Raw genomic sequence first — 24,080 nt, forward strand, 5'->3', positions numbered from 1 at the left:
GAAAATAATTCTAACAGAGTAAATTATGTTTATTTCATTACAAAAGCTACATTATTGCACTAATACTTCAGATTGAGATATTTAAAAATACACACAAAGTGAAAGAATAAAACATGTATTCATTATACTGGGAACACTGGTCACAGGCTTCAGTCTGCTGGTCACACTGGGAGAACTCAATGACTTCTGAGACGTCCTGGTTCACAGGCTAAAGCCAAGAATAACAGAAATTATCCCAAAGTGAAATAGAAAATACATAAATGTTTCCTTCACATTCATAAAAAGCCATTTTCAGCATGTTGGGCTCTGACTCGTAGCATCTTTATAGCTAAACACCGACATGGTGAAGCTGAGCTGGAACTTTTTGGGGGCAAACAAAATGATTGTACGTAGCTGGACATAGACAACAACACCGGTAGCCTACAGGCTACTTGTTAAGCTTCAGGTGCTGTATTGGTACTAGCTAGTCATCTTTTAGCTAACTTTACCTTCATCCAGCAGCTTCACTCAACTCAGTCTGTTAGTTTGGGGTAAAAACTGTGAAAGTTCTTTGCGTTTTGCTGGTTTGCTGCCATGATTCTAACACCTGTGCAGCTCCGCCCAGCAGCAGCAGGTCTCCTTCACTGCCGCACAGGTGGAAACCCAGCGCGAGCGTCGTAGCGCTCATGTTGCGTTTAATGGCGGCTCGGAAAAACAGGTTACCACAAGTTAACAACGGATTAAACAGATTTAACTGCTGATAAAAGTGACAGAGGACACAGATATGGGAAGTGTGGAAGCCCTACTGTATCAAATTGACAGAGGAATAACAGAGAGTTGGCCATTCTAAGGTAAAAACCCAGCACATACAGCGTTCATGTTTTTTCTTTTTTTCATCCAGACGGCTTCCCGCGACCCCCCTGCAATGGCACTGCGCCCCCTTTAGGGGCGCGCCCCACAGTTTGGGAACCTCTGATTTAGAGGGAGAAAATATAATCAGTTAAATAGGATAATTTCTTTAAATATACTGTATTTCCCGTCTATTTTAGATTGAGTCTGACTTCTTCTGACTTTTTCTTTGGTCCCTGAACGTCTCTGAGTTTTATTTTCACTTTCCTCATTTTGACGCAGTTTGGATTTGCCGCAATCTGTGGGTAAGAAACTTAACATTTCTTTCGTTGTGATGGTTTAGATCGTTTTAAGGGTCGTTGCGTTCAGAATCAGCAGAAACTTCCGCTCCATAGTTCCCAGTAACAGATTCCCAGCCGAAACTGGAAGGAACCGATGAAAATCTGCCCGCAGCAGAAAACACGGGCGGCCTGGAGCTGCAAGACGTTCATAGGATCCATAGATATTTATATGAAATACTAAATACTGCTGAGGTAAAAGAATGTGACATTAATCCTTGATGACAATTTTAACATTTCATCTAGAAATACTTAGGTATATTTTTCGTGTATCTGTACTTAAGTAGATTTAATAATGTATACTTTCTACTTCACTACATTTCTACTAAACTGTCGCGTTACTCGTTACATCCAAGTCTCGTTTCTCTTTTTGCGGTTAAAATGTGAAGTTCAGGGATTTAAGATGGCGTCGTAAAATCCCAGCAATAACGTGACTTAGTGTCTGTTGTCACCCATCGGCTCCACCTTTACTCGCTGCGGAGCTCCAGACATGCGCAGTGGTTTCCTCTGAGCGGGAGAAGATGTCTGTCTAATGTCAGTAATATAATAGCGCTGCATAAATTGATATGGCGACATGAAAAATCACGGTGGGGACTTTGTCCAACTTTTAGCGTCACGTGGAAAGAAAGCTTAAAGAAAGGTAAGATCTGTGGACGTGATGCTAGCTAAGCTAGCTGTACAGAGACACATGTTGATCTGCGATGAAATACAGTTGTCACTCATGCGCTGAATTACTGTGTGGAGGTTTTGACTGAGGTGTCGCATATATGGGACAACGCTGTGACCAAAGTGCAATATAGTGATATGACATTCAGGAACGATCCGATTCTTCTGGACGGATCTTTACTAAATCCTAAAGGACTGAAGCCTCATTGAGAGCCTTTCTGTGTTCTTGTGATGCTCTGCGTGCTACACTGCAGTAGCTATTATTTTATTTCATAAACAAAAATAAAAGCAAATATATATATATTTATTTAATTGGTGAATAAATAAAACAACGTAAGAACACAGAGCATGCTCATTGCTCTTTGTTTTCGTCTCCTGTCATGGTGGCAGACGTTGCAGCAGGAGGGAGGATGAGAACAGTCACCTCCTTCTGTTTGGTTACTTCCTGCTTATTGCACCTTGGACAGTGTGCATAGTTTACAGTTGTTTATCGTTAATTGCTATGTTTAATGGTGCAGACAGTTGTGGTTTCTGACATGGGCAATATGGGCAACCTCCCAGGGCGTTATTTTTTTTAGTGATGGCAAGAGACCTCTGCGGATTGTAGCACAGAGATGAAAGCAAAACAGAATGAAGATGTTTCTATCTTGAAATTATGATGCATAGAATCACATATCTAACTCTAAACTATGTTACAGAGTAAACATAATAAAACATGCTTTATCTGTGGCATTGTTTATTGATCGGTTCACTTAATGATATTAGCGATTAGGTAATCCATTCAGCAAGTACTTTTACTTTTAATACTTAAGTATTTTTAAAAGCCAGTAGTATTTTACTTTTACTTAAGTAAAATGTTAATGTGGTACTTTTACTTTTACTTATGTACATTTTTGTCTGTGTATTTGTACTTTTACTTAAGTACATTTTTTGAGTACTTTCTCCACCACTGGAGAAATGTCACTTATTCAAAACTCCACTTCAGTCAGAGTTAGTTTTTATTTGCTTGAGTAACTTCTTTGAAAAATGTATTTCAGAAATACTTTTCTACGCTTTGCTTTACTTTTACTTGAGTAATTTTACTATGACGTATTTCTACTCTTACTTGATTTTATTTAGTTCTGAATCAATGAGCTTCATGTTTTTATTCTCCAGCTGTTTTACTAACAGGTCATGTGGACGAGTGTCTCCTGCCATTTTTCTCTCAAAGTCTCAGATTCATCAAGATTCCTCAAACACAAAATGATCAATTATTTTCCTCTCTATTCATTGATTCAACAATCATTAATCATTTCAACATTTGATTCTAACTTGATTTAGAAAATAAATATAATTCAATGAAACATGAATATAAAATAATTAAAGTTTCAAACTTATTTGTGTTTTCAGGTGAGTGGAGGAGCGCCACCTAGTGGCAGCAGGATCAGTGTGAGGACGGAGAGGACACAGTCCTTCCCTCTAAAATGTCTCTTAGTGGGGAACACCAGGACCACAGGTGAGGTCATGACCTTTACCTGTGCAGGAAAGGTCAAAGTTCAGCAGTGGAATCACCAAACTGTCTCCATTCACAGGAAGCCATCAGAACCAGAACCAGAACCTGGACCCGGACCCAGCTGTGTTTCCTTCAGCAGTAACAAGTCAAAGAGGTGAGCTGGATCTAAGTTTGTTATTTTTTTAAATGTGTTCATGTGAGCCCAACAAATATTACCTTTACAAATTCAGCCTTTTATCACCTGAAGAAATATTTCTCCTCTGAAATTTGATGGTTTTATACAAATATATTAATGTGATTATTGGAAAACAATCCAGTCGTGCTGCTAACAACCAGGGAGGCTTTTTATCACCAATCCATTTCTAATATGACCTTTTCATTAATTTGCAGGAGTCATGCAGCTGAGCCCAGCTGTGTGTCATGGAAGAGCAACAGATCTATGGACTTTTTTACTCATTTTAAATCAGACCAGCCTCCAGCAGCAAAGAGCCGGGTCCAAAGGTTCTGTTCAATGTTCTACTGACATGATCATAAAATATACCAGTTCTGGTCACATTTGATTTTCTGTTTTGTATTTTAAAAGTCATCATGATTGAATGTTTTTAGGGACTTTCTGGGTCTTTAGCAACGTTTGGGAGACATGAGGAACCTAGAAAACTCTGCAGCTGCAGAACAAGATGTGAAAGTTTATTAACAGGGAGAAAACATGTAATGATCTGAGAGCTGCACCACCTGCTGCCATCTTAGATTCCAGCTCTGTGGAAACCTCCTGTTGGAGCATTTTAGGGATTTATCTAAAGAAATGCTGATACAATGTTGAGAATCTGTGGAGGAGATAAACATTAGTGGAGCTCCAAGGTTAAAACAGTTGATTCCTGTAATTCTCTGATTATGGAGAAAAGTATGAATTACATTTTTTTTTCCTTTTAAATTGACTGATTTTATTAAAAATTAAATCTGCCAGGGTATGAATAATTTTGGTCTGAATTCTAAAATCAGAGCTAATTTAATTGTTTCTGCATAAAGAAGGTGGATCATGTTTTATTCTGTTCTGGATATTTAAACCTAAACCAAACAGACTTTTGCTGCTGTCCTTCTTTCAGCGTTTCAGTCCCAGTCATCAGAAAACAGATCCTAAAATATCTCAGTTAAACACCGATGGAACCTGTGCTGCCGTTTTTAAGCTTTAGAAAACTAAAGAACCATGCAGAGCTAATTCTGCCTCCAATCTGCAGAGAAGCATCATCTCAGTTTGTCTCTGTGTGGACAGACAGATTCTGGTTCATTTGTCCCGGTTCCTCCACAGAGAGGATCTGCAGAGCCCAGAGGTTCCCACTGATCCGTCTGCCAGCAGCACCAAACACAGCTGGACTCCATATTTATGGTCTGTACTTTGGTTCTGTTCAGTCTGTAGACCAGAGGACTGTCAGTCTGTCCAATTGGTCCTGATGTCCAGATCTAGTCTGATATCTTCTCATTCTGTTCCAGCTGCTGGAGGAAAACATTGTCACATTCGTGAAGAACGAGCTGAAGAAGATCCAAAAGGTTCTGAGTCCAGATGAGCCAGAATGCTCAGAGGGTCAGAGTGAGGATGAGGAGGTGATGAGGGGTGAGGATGAAGAGCAGAGGAGCAGCAGAGAGGCGGTGATGAAGATCACCCTGAACTTCCTGAGGAAGATGAAGCAGGAGGAGCTGGCTGACCGTCTGCAGGGTAAGAGGATTTCTACAACAATTAAAACATGATTACATGTGAAAATGAATTCAACTGAAGTCAAACAAGAGAAACCAACAATACAGAAAATCTTAATCAAACAGTCACATGAGCTCAATGACGTTCTGGATTCAGCAGCTTTTTATTTAAACATCACCTGTGGTGACTGGTTGCTGCGCATGAAATATAAACTTTGGAACTTTATATTTACTGTAAAATATTGTAAAAAACAAACATGGCAGCAATGCACAAGATAAAAACCCATTTTAGTATTGATTCCTGTACCCAGTACATAAGAATGTAACATTCAGCTACAGATGAAGAACCTGCAGAAACACACAGACAGCTACCAATTCACACTGTGATGCAGCAGCGCCAACTTGGAGTAAATGATAAACTGCTGCTGATCTGCATGACATGATCTCTCCGACTGTCTACCGTCCATCTACAGCCTTAACACATCGGTGTTGCTGGACCATCACTGCTTTTGTCAGTTTAATAGTTTTCCAGCTCAACAAATGCATATACCTTGGGTATCGGATGACATTCGGCTGTTAATGAAAAAGAGAGACTATGCTTTAAAATCTTTTCTTAAAATAAAAGGACCACAGATTGGCTGCTTTTTAACAGTTTGAGGAACAGAGTAGTTAAAGAAATGTACAAATCTAAAGCTAAATATTACACAAATGTCTTATCATAAGCTGGAGGGAATGGTAAGACGATCTGGAAACAACTAAACAGTTTACTGAATCCCAATGCAAACACTAAACATAAATATGAACTTGCAATAGCAGGAAAAACCATAACTGATCCTGCTAAGCTAGCGACAATGTTTAATGATTATTTCCTCTCTTCAGTTAAAGACTTAGCAAGTCTGTATAATTGGGCCTAAAAGGTTTTATATCAAAAGCCGATTAGATTCCATCACTGTCACATTTTGGCTAAATTTGGCATTTTGGATTTTACAAATTTTCTAAATTATGTTTTAAAATATATTCTTAAGTGTTTAAATGGACTTGCACCTACACCATTAAGCGATTGCATACAGAGACTGCAGCAGATCTACCAGAGCGGCTTTAGATGGAATTGTAAGGTCTCCCTTTCAAAGAACCACTTTTGCTCAAAGTGCTCCGTCTGTGAGAGGATCTGCAGTTTGGACTCACTTCCTGTTCATTTCAAGTCTGTAACCAGTTTTAGTATGTTCAAAATCAAACAAACTCTGGTTATGTCAAAACAGAACTGTACCCATTTTTATGTTTTACATTTGTCTGTTTGCATACATTATGTTGTGCTATTTAAATGATTATCTCTTCGATTTTTAGAGTCACTTTTTAAAAAGCCCATCTAGGGACAAGTGCTGCGAATTAGCTGTTGTTATGATGCTAACATGGGATGATGTTTTATTCAGTTTGTCCATGTTGATGTGAATCTGTCCCTATCAAATAAACTTTATAATAATGTTCATCTGGGCTCTTATATAAATACATTTTGAGCAATATTCAGTTAAACTATATTACAAAGTAATAATAATTAAAATCAAAAAACATTTTTATAATGTGAACAGTAGTAAACCTGTCTGATATATATTAGCTGGGCCTAAATCCATCAACTGGAGCTAAAGTAAAATAAAAGAAATGGAAAATGATGATGAAGATTTAGTTTTTATCGAAACTGAACAGGCAACAATATTTTCTCTTTTATTTTTTTACATTTGAAATAAATGTTTCTCAGTCTATTATTGCATCTAATGGTGAATGCCTTTAAGGTTTCATATGTTTGACTGCAACAAGATTTCATCTCAGCTCCTGCTGCCTTTCTAAAACCTCCAACCATTAACTGGACAGGTGTACCTAATACAGTGGCCAGTTTGGCTCTTTGTTTCCAGCTTGCAGACACTGTTGTGGAAAAATGATCACCAAGCACTGTTCAGGAGAAATCACTCAATCAGGTTTATTTGTGAACTGTGCAGAACTCAGAGAGCTTGTAGGACAATGAGTGATGAAGCAGGTCTGGATGAAAGCTCTGCCAGGCAGAGACACACATGAGTTTATACCAGGATAAAGAATCCAAAACAATGGCTGAGACAGTCTGGTTCTCATGCAGCTGTGGGAAACGAGTCCCAACCTGATTCATGGAACCCAAATAACGTCATTGTGCTGAGAGTTCACAAGCATTTTATATAACATGATCAGCAGATGTTAACTTGTAGTCATTTTCCACCACTCACTGCTAAAAAGAACGGCATTTCAAATGAAACACTTTGAAAAAACTCTGAAGCTCAGAGGTCAGAGGTCGCTCTGTGGAAAACATGTCTGATTAACTAAAACCTTCAACCAGAGAAAACAATGAGAGTTTTAATGAGCAAAACTGATTTAATCAAATCTGTACAGCAAGAACCTGGTTAATTTATTTGCTTTTTTTCTTTTATCCGTCACCTCAGTGGGAGTTTTATTCAGAAAATCAGAATTATAATTTTATATTTCCTCAATGACTGAAATTGGAATTACTTTCAGGTTTAGACACCTTGGTAGAAAAATAATTATCCATCCATTTTCTAACACCCTTGTCCCTTAGTGGGTCAGGAGGTGCTGGTGCCTCTCCAGTTAACGTTCTGGGCGAGAGGCAGGGTCACATGGACAGGTCACATGGACAGGTCACATAGACAGGTCGCCTGGACAGGTCGCCAGTCTGTCGCAGGGCAACACAGAGAGACGCAGGACAAACAACCATGCACGCACACACACTCACACTTAGGGACAATTTAGAGAGACGAATTAACCTGACAGTCATGGTTTGGACTGTGGGAGGAAACCAGAGTACCTGGAGATACCCACCATGCACAGGGAGAACATGCAAACTCCATGCAGAAAGACTGGGAATCGAACCCAGAACCTTCTTGCTGCAAGGCAATGGCTCTACCAGCTGCGCCACTGTGCAGCCCCCAAAAAATAATTAGTTTTCTGTAATTATTTTTTCATCATAGCGGTTCATACACAAACCCTTCTTAGAATATCAGAAATTGTTTTTATTGTTTTTTTTCTTCAGATTTTGATGTTTGGTGTCAAAGGAGCTTAAAGACCATCTGAAGAAGAAGTTCCAGAGTCTCTCTGAAGGCGTCGCTGAACCTGGAAATAAAACGGTTCTGAACCAGATCTACACAGAGCTCCACATCACAGAGGGGTTAACTACAGAGGTCAACCAGGAACATGAGGTCAGACGGATTGAAACAGCATCCAGGAAACAAGAAACAATCAGAAGAGAAGACATCTTTAAAGCCCCACCTGGAAGTGATGAACCAATCAGAACAGTAATGACCATGGGAGTGGCTGGCATTGGGAAAACACTGTTAACACAGAAGTTCACTCTGGACTGGGCTGAAGGCAGAACCAACCAGAACATCCAGTTTATATTTCCATTCACTTTCAGAGAGCTGAATGTACTGAAAGAGAAACAGTTCAGTTTAGTGCAACTGATTCATCACTTCTTTGAAGATATTAAAGACGCAGGAATCCGCAGCTTTAAAAAGTTTCAGGTTCTGTTCATCTTGGATGGTCTGGATGAGAGCAGACTTCCACTGGACTTTGATAATAATCTGATCCTGACTGATGCTACAGAGTCCAGTACAGTGGATGTTCTGCTGACAAACCTCATCAGGGGAATCTGCTTCCCTCTGCTCTCCTCTGGATAACCACACGACCTGCAGCAGCCAATCAGATACCTGCTGAGTGCGTCAGCATGGTAACAGAGGTCAGAGGGTTCACTGACTCCCAGAAGGAGGATTACTTCAGGAAGAGATTCAGAGGTAATGAAAAGATGGCCAGCAGGATCATTTCCACATCCAGAAATCAAAAAGTCTCCACATCATGTGTCACATCCCAGTTTTCTGCTTGATCACTGCTAAAGTTCTGGAGGATGTGATGGAGACCAGAGAGGGAGGAGAGCTGCCCAAGACCCTGACTGAGATGTACATCAAGTTCCTGCTGCTTCAGTTCACAATCAAGGAGAAAAAATTCATGGACGACAAAAGACAAAAATATCTGGAGTCCAGAGAACAAGAAGCTGATTGAGTCTCTAGGTAGTCTGGCTTTAGATCAGCTGCTGGAGGGAAACCTGATCTTCTATGACAAAGATCTTGATAAGTGCGGCTTCGACATCAAAGATGCTGCGTTGTTCTCAGGAGTTTTCACTGAGATGTTTAAAAGGAGAGAGGAACGCACAACACCTCCGTCTACTCCTTTGTTCATCTGAGCATCCAGGAGTTTCTGGCTGCCGTCTACATGCTCCACTGCTTTACCAGCAGGAGGTCAGAGGTGATCCAGACATTCCTGGGAGAAGAATACAAAGAAAGATCTCTAGATAAGTTCATGAAGAAAGTCATGGAGAATCCCTCAGCAGTAAAAATGGCCACCTGGACCTGTTTGTCCGCTTCCTTCATGGTCTCACTGTGGAGTCCAACCAGAGACTCTTAGAAGATCTGCTGGGTCAGACAGAGAACCGTCCAGAAACCATCCAGAGAATCATCACCAACCTGAAGGAGATGAACACTGATAGAATCTCTGCTGCCAGAAGCATCAACATCTTCTACTGTCTGGTGGAGATGAACGACGTCTCATTTTATCAGGAGATCCAACGGCTGCTGGATTCAGGGAAGCAGCTCTCAGTGACTGACTGTTCAGCTCTGGCCTTCATGCTGCAGATGTCAGAGGTTCTGGATGAGTTGGACCTGAAGAAGTACAACACATCAGAGTCAGGACGACAGCGACTGGTTCCAGCTGTGAGGAACTGCAGAAAGGCTCGGTGAGTCCAGATGTTTCCATTGTGTGAATGCTGATTCAGCACTATTGTCCTCCAGTTTCTTCTTCTTCCTTCATCCTCTGGATGATTTCAGCCATTCAAACATCTAAATATTCAGTTCATCCAGGACAGCTCCAGCTTCTGGTTTTTAGACATTTTGATCATTTTAAAATATTTAAATTTTTATCAGTTTTCAGGTTGAAATGAATAGAAACCCTGAACTCTAGAAAATGTCTATTTTCTCTAATACCAATCAGCCAGAGAGACGTTTTAAACTTTAAACTCCTCTTCACTCATTGAGCTGCTGCTCCATAATTCACCTTTTAGGATCTTTGACTGTTTTTATAAATAATTGTTTAGGTTTGATGGAAAGTTGGACCATTGAAATAATCCATTGCATTAATTATAAATTTGTGAACAGTGTTGATCTTCCTCATCCCGTCATCATCCTCACCTCTTCCTCCTCCCACTAGTTTCCTCTGAGTTTGTAACTGCACTCTAAAAGAAAAGTTGAACCAACTTATTTGAATTGCTTCTATGGGTAACAAGCAATTCAATTAAGTTTATTGTCAAGTTCTTTTTAAACTGTGCAAATTCCCCACTTGAAAAGGGATTGATGATCCCATGGAGACTCTTAATGACAGGGATTTACTCGAAGGACCAAACAGTTTTCCTTGCTTTTACTTCCATTTATTTTACAGTGTATGGACATGTTCACCGTTGATCCAGAAAGTGCAGGTAAAACCTTTAAACAAACCCAATAAATAAAATTACTGATCTTTATAAATTAATTTCACTCAATTGCAAAGGAAATGGCAAATTAGATAATACCAAGCAACCCATCACAAATTAAACATATAAAGTAATCAAAATTAAATACACAAGTAACTAAACTTATGTTAACTTTAAGCTTAACTTTAAAGTGCATTTCAAGTTAATATTTATTTTTACATTTCATACATTTAACATACAAACATCAGCTTCTCAACATAATAATAAATATTTATTATAATTTAGCTTTAAATTATTCTTTCAAGTAGATGATAAATGAATTAACAATTAAACTCGGTACCCAAATCAATTTCATCAATACAATAAACAATTCAATCATAAAGTCAATCAATCAATGAACGGCAAGCCTCACTATTAGGTGTTAATGATCTGATTGGCCAAACTGGAAGCCTGGCTGGAGGAATGTAGACAACTTTGCGGTCCGATCTCATAACAATACAGCTCATGTCTTACCGGCTGCCTCTCTGCTCATCTACAAGATCATCCAGTTTTACACAGGTTGACTTGGATCTGTGATTCAAAAACTCCACAAACTCCTGCCCTCTTTGTTTGGCGGCTTTCTCTCATAGACATTAATACGTAGACGCCTCATGGAGCGGGTCAAAGGTCATGGAGCGGGCCGGCCCGTTGCTGCGATACGTAACAGCGTCCGCCAAGTTGAATGTGGCATCTCTGCCAGTAAGCTAATACAAGTGAATGGACCGAACTTTATAAAGTGCCGTTCTACAAAGTATTTTAAGTTAGTTCTTGTAATTGACAACATTTTCTCACACATTTATATTTTGGCAATCAGAGAAATGACTAAAGACAGTTTCTAACTTTTGATGTGATTATTTAATTGTTTTGGGGCATTTCTGAATAAAGAGCACAATGTTTTTATTTGATAGAAATGATTCTGATAATTTTTATATTGAAATTGATGAACAGACATACTTTTACAGTGTTTTATTAAAGAATATATTTACATAATTCCATAATTTTATGTACATTTAACATTTCAAGACAAATAATTTTCCTGTATTTTTTATACGTTAATGAGAAATGACTTGATTTATAAATCAGTCATTGTCAAACATTAAACTACATATTTTTCTTACTTTTTTCCAGAGAATATACACTGCTCAAAAAAATAAAGGGAACACTTAAACAACACAATATGACTCCAAGTAAATCAAACTTCTGTGAAATCAAACTGTCCACTTAGGAAGCAACACTGATTGACCATCAATTTCACCTGCTGTCAGCACATTCAACTTTGTACAGAACAAAGTATTCAATGAGAATATTTCATTCATTCAGATCTAGGATGATTTGAGTGTTCCCTTTATTTTTTTGAGCAGTATATATATATTACAGTTTGTCAACTCTGCTATTCACAGCAAAGAGTGAAAATAATTCTAACAGAGCAAATTATTTTTATTTCATTACAAAAGCTACATTATTACACTAATACTTCAGATTGAGATATTTAAAAATACACAAAGTGAAAGAATAAAACATGTATTTATTATACACTTGAACACTGGTCACAGGGCTTCCGTCTGCTGGTCACACTGGGAGAACTCAATGACTTCTGAGACATCCTGGTTCACAGGCTAAAGCCAAGAATAAAAGAGAAATTATCCAAAAGTGACATAGAAAATACATAAATAAACACATTTTCAGCATGTTGGGCTCTGACTCGTAGCATCTTTATAGCTAAATACCGACATGGTGAAGCTGAGCTGGAAACAGACTGAAGACCAGCAGCTCCAGCTCTGATCCTGACTGATCTTTACTCACTAAATCCTCTGGTTTTTAATCAACTTCTCCTCTAACAGCAGTTTCTCATCAGCTCTCATTAGAAAACAGTATGAAACATTAGCTGCTACGCTAACAATCAGCAGTTATATTAGCTGCTATGGTAACAATCAGCGGTTATTTCGGGCCAATTTAGCTACATAGGAAATGTTTTCCGGTTGTTTAAAAGCAAATTTCTGGCTGCAAAGTAATTCTGATCTTTCATCCTTACCTGGGGAAGGTAATTCTAATGAATCCAGTTTGTTTCATAAAACGGTAGAAACACACAGCACAGGACTGGAGGAGCTCCGATCCTCTGCTGCCACATAGAAGATGGCGGAAGCTTTAACTATGACTCAGCCTCCATGAGGCGTCTAGTATTGATGTCTATGCTTTCTCTCCCGTCTTCTCTTTTTTCCTTGTCCGTCCCTCTTTTAGGTCCGTGTGGAAGCGCGTGACTTTTTTGTTTTTCCTGATTTGACTTCACATTTATCCAACTTAATTAAGTTTAACCAATTCAATATATTCTACTCATCCAACTCAATTTGTTAATTTTTTAAACAAATGTATTAACAGACTTAAGTCAGTCTTACTCTAATCATTGAACTTACACAGCACTTTTCCAGTCACTTTGACCACTCAAAGCTCTTCACATTAGAGTCACATTCACACACCAATATCCATATCGATATGTGGCAGAAGGAAGCTGGAATTGAACCTACAACCTTCCGATCACAAGACGACTGCTCTACCCACAGAGACACAGTCGCTTACTGGGGAATCTGTCCTGGTAGCTGGAGTCATGGTCAGACGTGGGATACAAATATTGAACCTAATTATTTCAAGTAAAGTCAAAGTAAAAGGTCCTTTAAGGAAAAGATTTGTAACTTTTAAATTAGAGCATATTTAGAGGACACTGTAAAAAGAGTTTTTCAAAATATTTAGTTTGGAACTACTTAAAAGTTTGAGTTGACTTTCTGTAGAATTAAGACAAAGAGATTTTAAATGTTTATTAGAAGAAAATAAATGATTTGAGTAAGAGTGACTTAAACCTGTTATCTTAAACATACTTAATACATTTGTTAAATAAATTAACAAATTGAGTTGGATGATTAGAATATATTGAATTGGTTAAACTTAATAAATTAAGTTGGATAAACTTAATTGAATTGCTTGTTACCTCTGGAAGCAATTCAATTAAGTTGGTTCAACTATTTAGTGTAAGTTTTGAGTTAAATGAACACAAACAGTAAGTTGGCATAGCAAAAGCAAAAGAATTAAGTTAAATTAACGTCAATAAGTCCATAGATGAACTTAAGCCCAAAAACACTTTTTAGAGTGTGAGACCAAATGTGGTGATTGTTGTCTGGTTCCAGAAAAAGTCCTGGTTTCTGTCAGATCCTCCCAAAGCTCTGAGAATCTGCTTCCAGAGCTGGAACCATTTTCCTCATCAGCTCTTCATCTGCAGCCTCTGTTGAAGCTGTTAGCTGTCCTCCATGAAGACCTGCAGAGACATGAGCTTCACCTCTTTAGACATCCCAGCCTCTTTAGTTCCTGGAGAACTTTCACTGCTTCACCATGAAGATGCTGCTGGACCCAAACGCTCCGTCTCCTCCAGGGGTTTTGCTCTTCAGCTCTTTAGGAGTTTAGCAACAATTTCTTCTGACATCCAAACCTTTGTTCCTCTGAGACGATGGACAGACCACTGCAGAGACATGTGTCCCTCTTCCAACCAGTTTGTCCCAGTTCCTCTCAGATCAACAGAGGACGGTCCAGACCTGAAGGAGCAGCAGGACCGGTTCTGCTGCTGCTCTGCAGGACGACCAGAACAATCTGCAGCTTTTAGCTGAAGCAGGTTGACGACTGTCCACTTTCTACTTTGTTAAAGCATCAAATCCAGCAGATGAACGGAGACACAACTGGGAGCATCATGTGTCTGGTCTGCTCCCAGTTTCCTCTGTGGCAGCATTTAATAATCTGCTGCTGGGAGCCACGTTTCTATAGAATATGCTACTATTATTAATGATGAGGAGGATTCTAGATGCTGCAGCAGCAGATATGGGCTAAACAAACCCAGAGATGCCAGAGGTCCACAGCAGGCTGGACTTCCTGCTCTGCTCACTTCATTTATAACTCACTTCCTGCTGGGTGGAAGATCTCCAGGAGCCAAACGGCCTAGTCCAAGTCAGAGCTGTGAGCAGCTCCTCCTCCTCTCCATCATCTCCAGTAGTTTCCTTCATCCAGCTCAGTCAGCCTCTGCATCAGCTGCTGCAGCTCCTTTGAGGCTCTGATGCTGCAGAGAAACTGAACTTTCCTTCACAGATGATAGAAGATCTTCAACATCTGACTGAGCTGAAGGTCTGAGGACATGAAGCCTGGACCAGAACCAGAACCAGAACCTGGACTGTAGTCAGGAGCTGCACAGACTCTCTGTCGGGTCAAACTCAGGAAACTGAAGATCAGATGTTGATCAGATGATGACATCATGATGACATCACTGTTATCATATTTTATCTGTTTATGATCCAGATTGATTTCATTAGAACTGAATTTATTTCTGCTCTCATCACAGGCTTGGTGGCTGTTGGATCCAAAAGGCTGAATGTGAAGTTTTGGCTTCAGCTCTGAAGTCCAACCAACATCTGACTGAACTGGACATAAATCAGATCCAACTAGGATCACTGCTTGGAGGAACCATTGGAGATTCTGATGTGAAGAATCTGCCTGAGATCCTGGAGAGTTCAGTCAGTAAAGTGGAGAATCTGAGGTTTGTCTTCTCTATTTATCCAATAAAATTATTGATACTTTAATCCTTAGTTTAATCAATAATTTTATTCTAATATATTTTCATTTAAAATAATCTGTTTAAATGTCATTAAAATCTCTAAAACATTTTACCTTATTAATGAATTATTTTCTTATTTCAGACTTTGACATTATTGAACTTTGTTATTCAGTTTTTAAAATGTTTCTGACTGATGAACAAAATGAGTAAAATAATTCAAATGAAGTTAATTAATGAAGGAGATGTTTCAGTTTTGTTTGTAAAGATTCGGATTGTTTTATTTCTGATTCTCAACTTTACATCCAGAATGAAATGTTGATCCTCCAGTCGAGCCACAAACACTGACCTGTTCAAATCATCATTAATGAAACATCTAAGAAGTGGCTGATTGTAGAAAAGCAAATCTAGATGAGCTGAATGACAGTGAGGTTTGCAGCAGCAGGTTCCTCCCTCTGTCCTGAAGCTGTGGTTCTGTTGGGCCGGGTCAGAGAGGAACCGTCCTCTTCAGTCGGTTGGAGCCTCGTCTCTGTGATGAAGCTTCATCAGGTCTCGTCTCCTGAGGAAATAATGGCCTCCATTGATTTCAGCAGCTTTAAGAAGAACCCAAAGCCATTCATGGATAAACTGAGTGGTTCTGATCCGGTTACCAAGTCGGGTCTCCAGCTGATGATCAGAACCAGCAGAAATAGCTCAGCTCATCCAGGCTGCTGCTCAGAGAAAACTGAGTTTCTTTGTTGATCAAATGTTCTGGTTCTGCTGGTTTGGACTCTTTAACCCAGTTTGACTGGATCAGATGTTAGAATCAGTTCATCAAGTTTCTTTTACATTCAGGGAAATTAATTTTCTACATTTTATTATTTGTTCATGTTTCAGTTTTAACTGCATCCTGTTGCTTCAGCTCATCTTTTATTCTTTATTCAGATTTTATAGCTGCAGTTTGTCAGAGACCAGCTGGACGTCTCTGTTCTCAGCTCTGAAGTCCAACCCGACCCATCTGACAGAACTGGACCTGGACGGAACCAACCTGGAAGGTTCTGGACTGAAGGAGCTCTGTGGTTTTCTACAGACTGAAGGCTGCAGACTGGAAACATTGAGGTTTGTAATTATATAATTATTGATATTTCAGTGAATAATTATCTATAATTGATCATAAATCAAAGTTCATTTCTTCTGATCTAATCAATATTTTTGTCATGCTTGGTCTAATGTTTTTAGCCCACATGCAGAAACCCTCACAGAGAGATGGATGAAAAGAGTGTTTATTGTAAAATACAAAAAAATCAAACAAGGAAGCTCGACTAGGGAGGTCAGCGAGCCGGAGTCCGGGTGCGTCTGCACACAAGGGAATAGAGAGGTCAGAATGGTTTCACGGAGGGTAGGGAAAGGAGATAACCACTGGCTGGGAGTACAGATCTTACTTGGAAAATCGGGTGGAGGAACAGGGTTCCAGACAGTGGAGAGAGCTATGGAGGCAGGTTGGGAAGGGACCAGGCATTGGAGGGTGGCAGGTCAGGTGTGTCCCCACAGGGGAGCAGTTGAGCCGGCAGCAGAGGCATCACAGATGGTTTCTCCTGGACTGGTGGGCTTCGAAGGGTTCCTGAAGGTAAGATCACGAGAGTAGGGTGAGAACCTGAACAGACTCGGGTCAAAACACAAGAAGATTAGGCAAATCACACTGAGGGGCTCGAGTACCAAAAACTGGCAACACTCTGGCAGGGAAGTGTTGGCTGTCTGCTGGTTATATACTGATCCAAACGATGATTCCCTCAGGTGCGGGTAGTTGGGAGTCTGCGGGCACGCCTCTCCAGCAGAGTGACCCGATGGCTCCCTCAGGTGGACTGGTGAAGTACTGAAAAGGAAAAAAACTAATCCCACCACCTGGATCCTAACATTACCCCCCCTCAATGACCGCCACCTGGCGGTCCAGAAGAGCCAAGTGACTGAGAAGAACGAAATCTGAAATAAGGGATGGATCCAAATAAACGAGCCCGGCACCCATAAACGGTCCTCAGGACCATAACCCTCCCAATCCACCAGGTATTGCCACCCTCTCCACGCCTCCGAGAGTCTACAATCTGGCGGACCGAGTAAGCCGGGTGACCATCAATGTCCAAGGTGGGGGGGGCTCAGCCGGGGGCACAAGGGACTGGAATGGACCGGTTTAACCTGGGACACATGAAACGTGGGGTGGACACGAAGTGAAGATGGCAGTCGCAGACGAACCGCCGACGGGCCAACAAGGCGCTCAATTTCATAAGGCCCAATGAAACGAGGGGACAACTTCTTGGACATTGATTTTAAGGGGATGTCTCTTGTGGAAAGCCAAACCCTTTGACCAGGAACAAACGTGGGAGCAGCTCTCCTCTTACGATCAGCCCAACGACGATTCTGTGCAGCGGTTCGGTTAAGGGCGGTGATAGTCCTGTCCCAGATGACCTTACACCGTCGAATGTGGTGCTGCACGGAGGTGATCGAGATGTCCTTTTCGTCAGCCGGAAACAGCGGGGGTTGATAGCCTAAAGAGCCCTCAAAGGGGATAATCCAGTGGCAGACGACACGTGCGAGTTATGCGCATACTCCACCCAGGGGAGGTAAATGCTCCAGTCGGCCGGATTGGTGGTGGTCAGACATCTGAGGGTGGTCTCCAACTCCTGGTTCATTCGTTCGACTTGACCATTTGACTGTGGATGATAACCAGAGGTGAGTGAAGCCCTTGCTTCAAGAGCACGACAAAAATTTCTCCAAACTTGAGCAGTGAACTGTGGGCCTCGGTCAGAGAGGATGTCCATAGGTATACCATGTAATCTAAAGACATGCTTAACTAGGAGTTGAGCTGTCTGATAAGCCGAAGGCAGCTTTCTCAAAGCCACTAGATGGCAAGCTTTAGAAAATCTATCTATAATGGTCAAGATAGTGGTCATACCTTTGGAAATGGGCAGGCCGGTGACAAAATCGATCGCTATGTGCGACCAGGGCCGTTTGGGAGTAGGTAAAGGTTGAAGAAGTCCGGAAGGAGGCTGATGAGAGGACTTATTCCGAGCACAAATGGGACAGGCGGAGACATAATCTTTAATGTCCTTTTGGACAGACGGCCACCAGAAACGTCGATTTACCAGTGCGACGGTTCTGCTGGTGCCTGGATGAGCAGAAAACTTCGAGGAGTGTAACCAACTGATGACACGTGCCCGAATAGCAGTAGGTACGTAGATCTTGTTGGGTGGGCCGGTTCCCGGATCTGGCTCAGATCGCTGTGCTTGCTTAACCAGGTCTTCGATTTCCCAGGTCACCATAGCTACCGAACAACTTGGGGGTAGAATGGGAGCAGGCTCCTTCTCAGAGTCGTCTGGGGAAAAAAGCCTGGACAGGGCGTCTGGCTTCACGTTACGGGATCCTGGGCGGAAAGAATGGATAAGTTAAACCGAGAGAAGAATAATAACGACCAACGTGACTGTCGAGGATTGAGTCTTTTAGCTGACTGGAGATAGGCTAGGTTTTTATGGTCCGTCCAAACCATGACAGGGAGAACTGCGCCCTCGAGCCAGTGTCGCCACTCCTCTAAAGCAAGTTTGATGGCAAGTAATTCTCGATCCCCCACATCATAATTTCTCTGTGTGGGAGACAGTTTGCGAGAGAAATAGGCACAGGGATGAGTCTTGTGATCACTCTCTGAGCGCTGAGAGAGAACAGCCCCTACTCCTGAATCTGAGGCGTCCACCTCGACAATGAACTGATTATTGGGGTCAGGTTGGATGAGAACGGGCGCGCTAGCAAAAAGACTCTTTAACCTGGAAAAGGCTTCATTGGCTGCAGGGGACCAGCTGAATGGAGTCTTGGTTGAGGTTAGCGCAGTCAGGGGTAGGGCAGTTTGACTATAATTACGAATAAATCGTCGGTAGAAATTGGCGAACCCCAGAAATCTTTGAAGTTGTTTCCGGGTTGTAGGAGTGGGCCACTCTAGAACTGCTTTGATTTTTTCCTCCGCTGGCCTGACCTGTCCACCCTCGAGGACGTAACCCAGGAAGGATACCGATTGTTGGTGAAACTCGCATTTTTCCACTTTTACAAACAACTTATTTTCCAGGAGACGCTGCAACACCTGACGGACATGATTCCTATGTTCAGGTAGATTCTTAGAAAAGATCAAAATGTCATCGAGATAGACGAACACAAACACGTTAAGAAAATCCCTTAGGACGTCATTAACAAGAGCCTGAAAGCATGCTGGTGCGTTAGTTAACCCGAAGGGCATCACTAAATACTCAAAGTGGCCTAACGGAGTCTTAAAGGCCGTCTTCCACTCATCCCCTTCTCTGATGCGGAGTAAGTGATAGGCGTTCCTAAGATCTAGTTTAGTGAACACCTTGGCCCCTTGAACAGGCTCAAAGGCAGAGGAGAGGAGTGGCAGGGGGTACTTGTTTTTCACAGTGATTTGGTTCAGACCTCTGAAGTCGAGGCAGGGTCTTAATGATCCGTCCTTCTTCCCTACGAAGAAGAAACCAGCCCCTAAAGGGGAGGAGGAATGGCGGATTATGCCAGCTGCTAATGACTCCTGTATGTATTTCTCCAAGGCCTCCCTTTCGGGTTTGGAGATGTTGAAGAGACGACTGTTGGGCAAAGGAGCCCGGGTAGCAGATCTATAGCACAGTCATATGGTCTATGGGGAGGCAGGGACGAGGCTTTAGTCTTACTGAATACTTGAGCCAAGTCATGATATTCAGCGGGGACTGAAGAGAAATCTGGTGGATCGGCTTCATAATTGTCTGCTGGTGGTGGGCCAGGCGGAACTGCGGAGCGGAGACAAGATGAATGGCAGGTTAGAGACCACGAGTCAATGTGTCGACCAACCCAATTAATATTGGGGTTGTGCTGTTGCAACCATTCGAAACCCAAAATCAATGGGGTACTTGCAGTGGGAAAAACATAAAAAGAGATGCACTCATTATGGTTGCCTGAAACTGTTAGTGGGATGGGTTGGGTTTGGTGAGTAATCTGTGGCAGCACCTTGCCGTCAAGGGCTAAAACACGAAGGGGAGCAGGAAGAGGACGGTCTTAATTCCATCTGCTGCGCAAAACATGAATCCAACAAATTACGTTCACATCCAGAGTCTATCAAGGCGGATACTGGGACTGACTTATTATTTACGAGAAGAGATGCAGACAACAGTAGACGAGGTGAATTTATGGTTATTTGGTGGTCCGCCAGCTCCCTCGCCTTTACTGACGGACATTGGCTTTTAACAGCAGAGGACAAAGGGAGACGAAGTGTCCCGCTTCGCCACAATAGAGGCACAACTTGGAACGCATTCGGCGCTGCCTCTCTTCCTGAGATAATTTTGTGTGCCCGATTTGCATGGGTTCGGGGCCGGATAAATTTGGTGAGGGCTCAGCTGGGATGGTGCGACCAACAACAGGAAGAGGTCTGGGTTGAGTATTTCTATTGCCTCTCTTTAGTTCGGGCTTGGATCCTATTATCTAACCGTATGGACAATTTTATTAAGTCCTCCAGAGATTCGGGGTCTTCTAAGGTTGCCAATTCGTCCTTAATGGGATCGTTTAAGGCATTTAGGTATGCACTTTTGAGCGCAACACTGTTCCATCCTGAAGCGGCCGCTTGGATGCGAAAGTCAATCGAAAAATCTGTCACCGACCGTGGGCCTTGTCTTATTTTTAACAAGTCTCGTGAACTGAGAGCCTTATCTGTATCCTGATTGAAAGTTTGTTTGAACTCAGTTATGAACTCCAAAAAGGTGCAATTGTAGTCAGGGGATGAAGAGAACTTAACCTCTGCCCAGTCCAACGCGCGGTCTGATAGGTGTGCAATAATGTATGAAATCTTAGTGGAGTCGTGAATGAATCTATGAGGAGAGTGATTGAATTGAAGTGTACATTGCATTAAGAAACCCCTTCATTTCTTAGGATCCCCATCAAACCTGTTTGGATTGGGCAACGGACAGTCGGAAAACGCGGGCTGGACTGGAGGAGCAGGATCTCGAGCTGAAGGTTGGGAGGGTTCTCCTACTGGATCTGGAGTCTGTGGAAAACGTGAGCGAAGAAAATCTGTTAGTTCAGCCAGGCGACTGATTGTTTCAGCCTGTCGGTTACCCAGTTCTTGTAAGGCGGCCTCATGCTTCTGTATAGACGCTTGTTGTTGGTGGGGAGCTCTCTGGATAGTTTCTGCTGGGTTTTCAGTTTGGCCAGAGTGTTCTGTCATGCTTGGTCTAATGTTTTTAGCCCACATGCAGAAACCCTCACAGAGAGATGGATGAAAAGAGTGTTTATTGTAAAATACAAAAAAATCAAACAAGGAAGCCCGACTAGGGAGGTCAGCGAGCCGGAGTCCGGGTGCGTCTGCACACAAGGGAATAGAGAGATCAAAATGGTTTCACGGGGGCGGGGGGGTAGGGAATGGAGATAACCACTGGCTGGGAGTACAGATCTTACTTGGAAAATCGGGTGGAGGAACGGGGTTCCAGACAGTGGAGAGAGCTATGGAGGCAGGTTGGGAAGGAACCAGACGTTGGAGGGTGACAGGTCAGGTGTGTCCCCACAGGGGAGCAGTTGAGTCGGCAGGAGAGGCGTCACAGATGAATTCTTCTGGACTGGTGGGCTCCAAAGGGTTCCTGAGGGTAAGGTCACGAGAGTAGGTTGAGAACCTGAACAGAGTCGGGTCAAAACACAAGAAGATTTAGGCAAATCACACTGAGGGGCTCGAGTACCAAAAACTGGCAACACTCTGGCAGGGAAGTGTTGGCTGTCTGCTGGTTATATACTGATCCAAACAATGATTCCCCTCAGGTGCGGGTAGTTGGGAGTCTGCGGGCACGCCTCTCCAGCAGAGTGACCCGATGGCTCCCTCAGGTGGACTGGTGAAGTACTGAAAAGGAAAAAAACTAATCCCCACCACCTGGATCCTAACAATTTTCTGAGTTTGTTCCTGGATCCAGAGTTTAATTTAGTCCCTCTGAGTTGGACCTGCTGATCTGAGGTCAGAACAGGACAGCATTCGGACCCCCAGTGTGTAGAAATCCCCCTCAGGTCAAGCAGGTCAAAGGTCATTCAACCCAGTCTAGAAAAGTGAATTCCTGGAATCTGACAGGAACAAATCAATAATCAATGATTGATGCTTCAACACTTTGATCAGAACCTGGAATGATTTTACTGACTAAAATCCTCCAACACATCATGACCCAGTACCAGGTTCTGGTTCTGGTTCTGAAGTCAGCAGGTCTTTATTGAAGCAGCAGCTTGTTGGCTTTAATATTCATGAGAATCTTGAACTGGTTCTGTTGGACTGGTTCACCTGCATCCTGTTGGCTTCAGCTCATCTTTTATTCTTTATTCAGGTTGATGATCTGCAGGTTGTCAAAGATCAGCTGTGATTTTCTGGCCTCAGCTCTGAAGTCCAACAGCCTCCGTCTGACACATCTGGACCTGGAGGGAAACAACCTGAAGGATTCAGATGTTCAGCAGCTGAAACGTTTTGTAAAGACTTTAAGGTAAGTAAATGTTTGTAGTGAGTCCAGCTGCTGTCAGCATGTTGAGCTAAACCCAGTTAGCATCAGAGCAAAGCTCCAGTGTTCCCAGTAAAGCTGCAGCTTCTCAGTGGGAGGAGAATGGTTCAGGCTTCCTGATTGGACACAGAGACAGCAACCAGCCAATCAGAGCAGCAGCAGCTTGCTGTGTTCCTGTGTTTGTGTTGGTGTGAAGATGAGTGTTGTTGCTGTGTCCATGTCTCCAGGACGTCCAGCTGGACTCCAGCGTCCAGCCGTCCAGCATGTCTAGAGACAGTGGTCCTCATTCATCAGACTGTGGCAGCAGCAGATCTGATCTCAGATCTGCTTGTTCTCTCAGTTCAACAGGAAACAAATGATCAGGTTCATCTTGGTCACAGCTCTGAGATCAGTCTGACTGCAGCCTGGAAACCATCTACTGGATGTGCTGCGTCACTGACTGCTGCAGGAGAGAGGCTGGAAACACTCACTGATCTGATCCTTCTTCTCTCTGCAGGATCAGATCTCTGTAAAGTAGAGAACGGTCTCTGTGTCCTGCTGATCCTCAGAGGTTGAAGCTGCAGCAGTTTGAGTCTAAAGAGACTCTGACTGGATCCTGATGATGACCTCTGACCTCCAAGATGTCTGTCATTTAGTGTCTGATGTTGTTTGTCTCTTTGGATCAGTAAAGATCCGATTCAAACTGGGCTCCATTTAGAGGCTTCATGGAGTTTTGATCTGAACTGGATTCAACTGGAAAGTTGATCTTTTTTCTCTCTGGTTCATTTTCATCCTGGAACCAGAAATGATCTGAGATGGAAACATGGGAATCATTTCAGTTCAGCTCTGAATCATGAAAGACATTCAAACCTCTTTTCTCTGCTGCTTCTTCTTCTGCTGACAGGAAAATGTTCCTCAAAGCTCCACAGATAAAAAGATGCTTTACTGGAAACTGCAGAGAAACTTCAGCTTCCATCACAGAAACCAGTTGAACCAGTTTAGAACTGGATGTCCCACAGAAACTCTGATTGTTTTTGTGTTTTACTTTTTAACTCCATGTTTCATGTTTTAGTTTTCTAGAGAACTTTAGGACTCGATGTGTCACATCAGGCTGTTTACTGAGATTTTATTGACTTATTCAGACCTCAGAGAATCACTGGGATAATGTGCTGATTGGTTTATGTTATTTTTATATTTCTTCTAACCTAATATGTGTTATTTGGTTAATAAAGATTTGAATAATGATCTTTGTACAAATATAATAACTGCACCTTTTATTTTAATCCTTCATGCTGTCCAGCTTTTTGTATTTGGATCAACAAAGAAATTAAATATATTTAAGTTCATTTTTACTTTGACAGGTTTATTTATTAACAACAGAAACTTCCTGTTCAGTTGATCTGAG

At 42.0% G+C, this 24,080-nt stretch overlaps 1 pseudogene across 1 annotated transcript; it reads left to right on the plus strand.

The window, feature by feature from the left end:
- Positions 1–3,904: 3,904 nt before the first annotated feature.
- Positions 3,905–23,970, plus strand: LOC145551262 (protein NLRC3-like; annotated as a pseudogene). The gene is made up of 7 exons (XR_014087089.1): positions 3,905–4,708; positions 4,813–5,035; positions 8,081–9,832; positions 14,973–15,167; positions 16,107–16,280; positions 22,529–22,681; positions 23,193–23,970. The product of XR_014087089.1 is annotated as a protein NLRC3-like (transcript).
- The last annotated feature ends 110 nt before the right edge of the window (positions 23,971–24,080 follow it).

The sequence above is a fragment of the Poecilia reticulata genome, chromosome 4 (assembly GCF_904066995.2).
Source record: "Poecilia reticulata chromosome 4, P_reticulata-male-v2, whole genome shotgun sequence".
Taxonomy (NCBI): domain Eukaryota; kingdom Metazoa; phylum Chordata; class Actinopteri; order Cyprinodontiformes; family Poeciliidae; genus Poecilia; species Poecilia reticulata.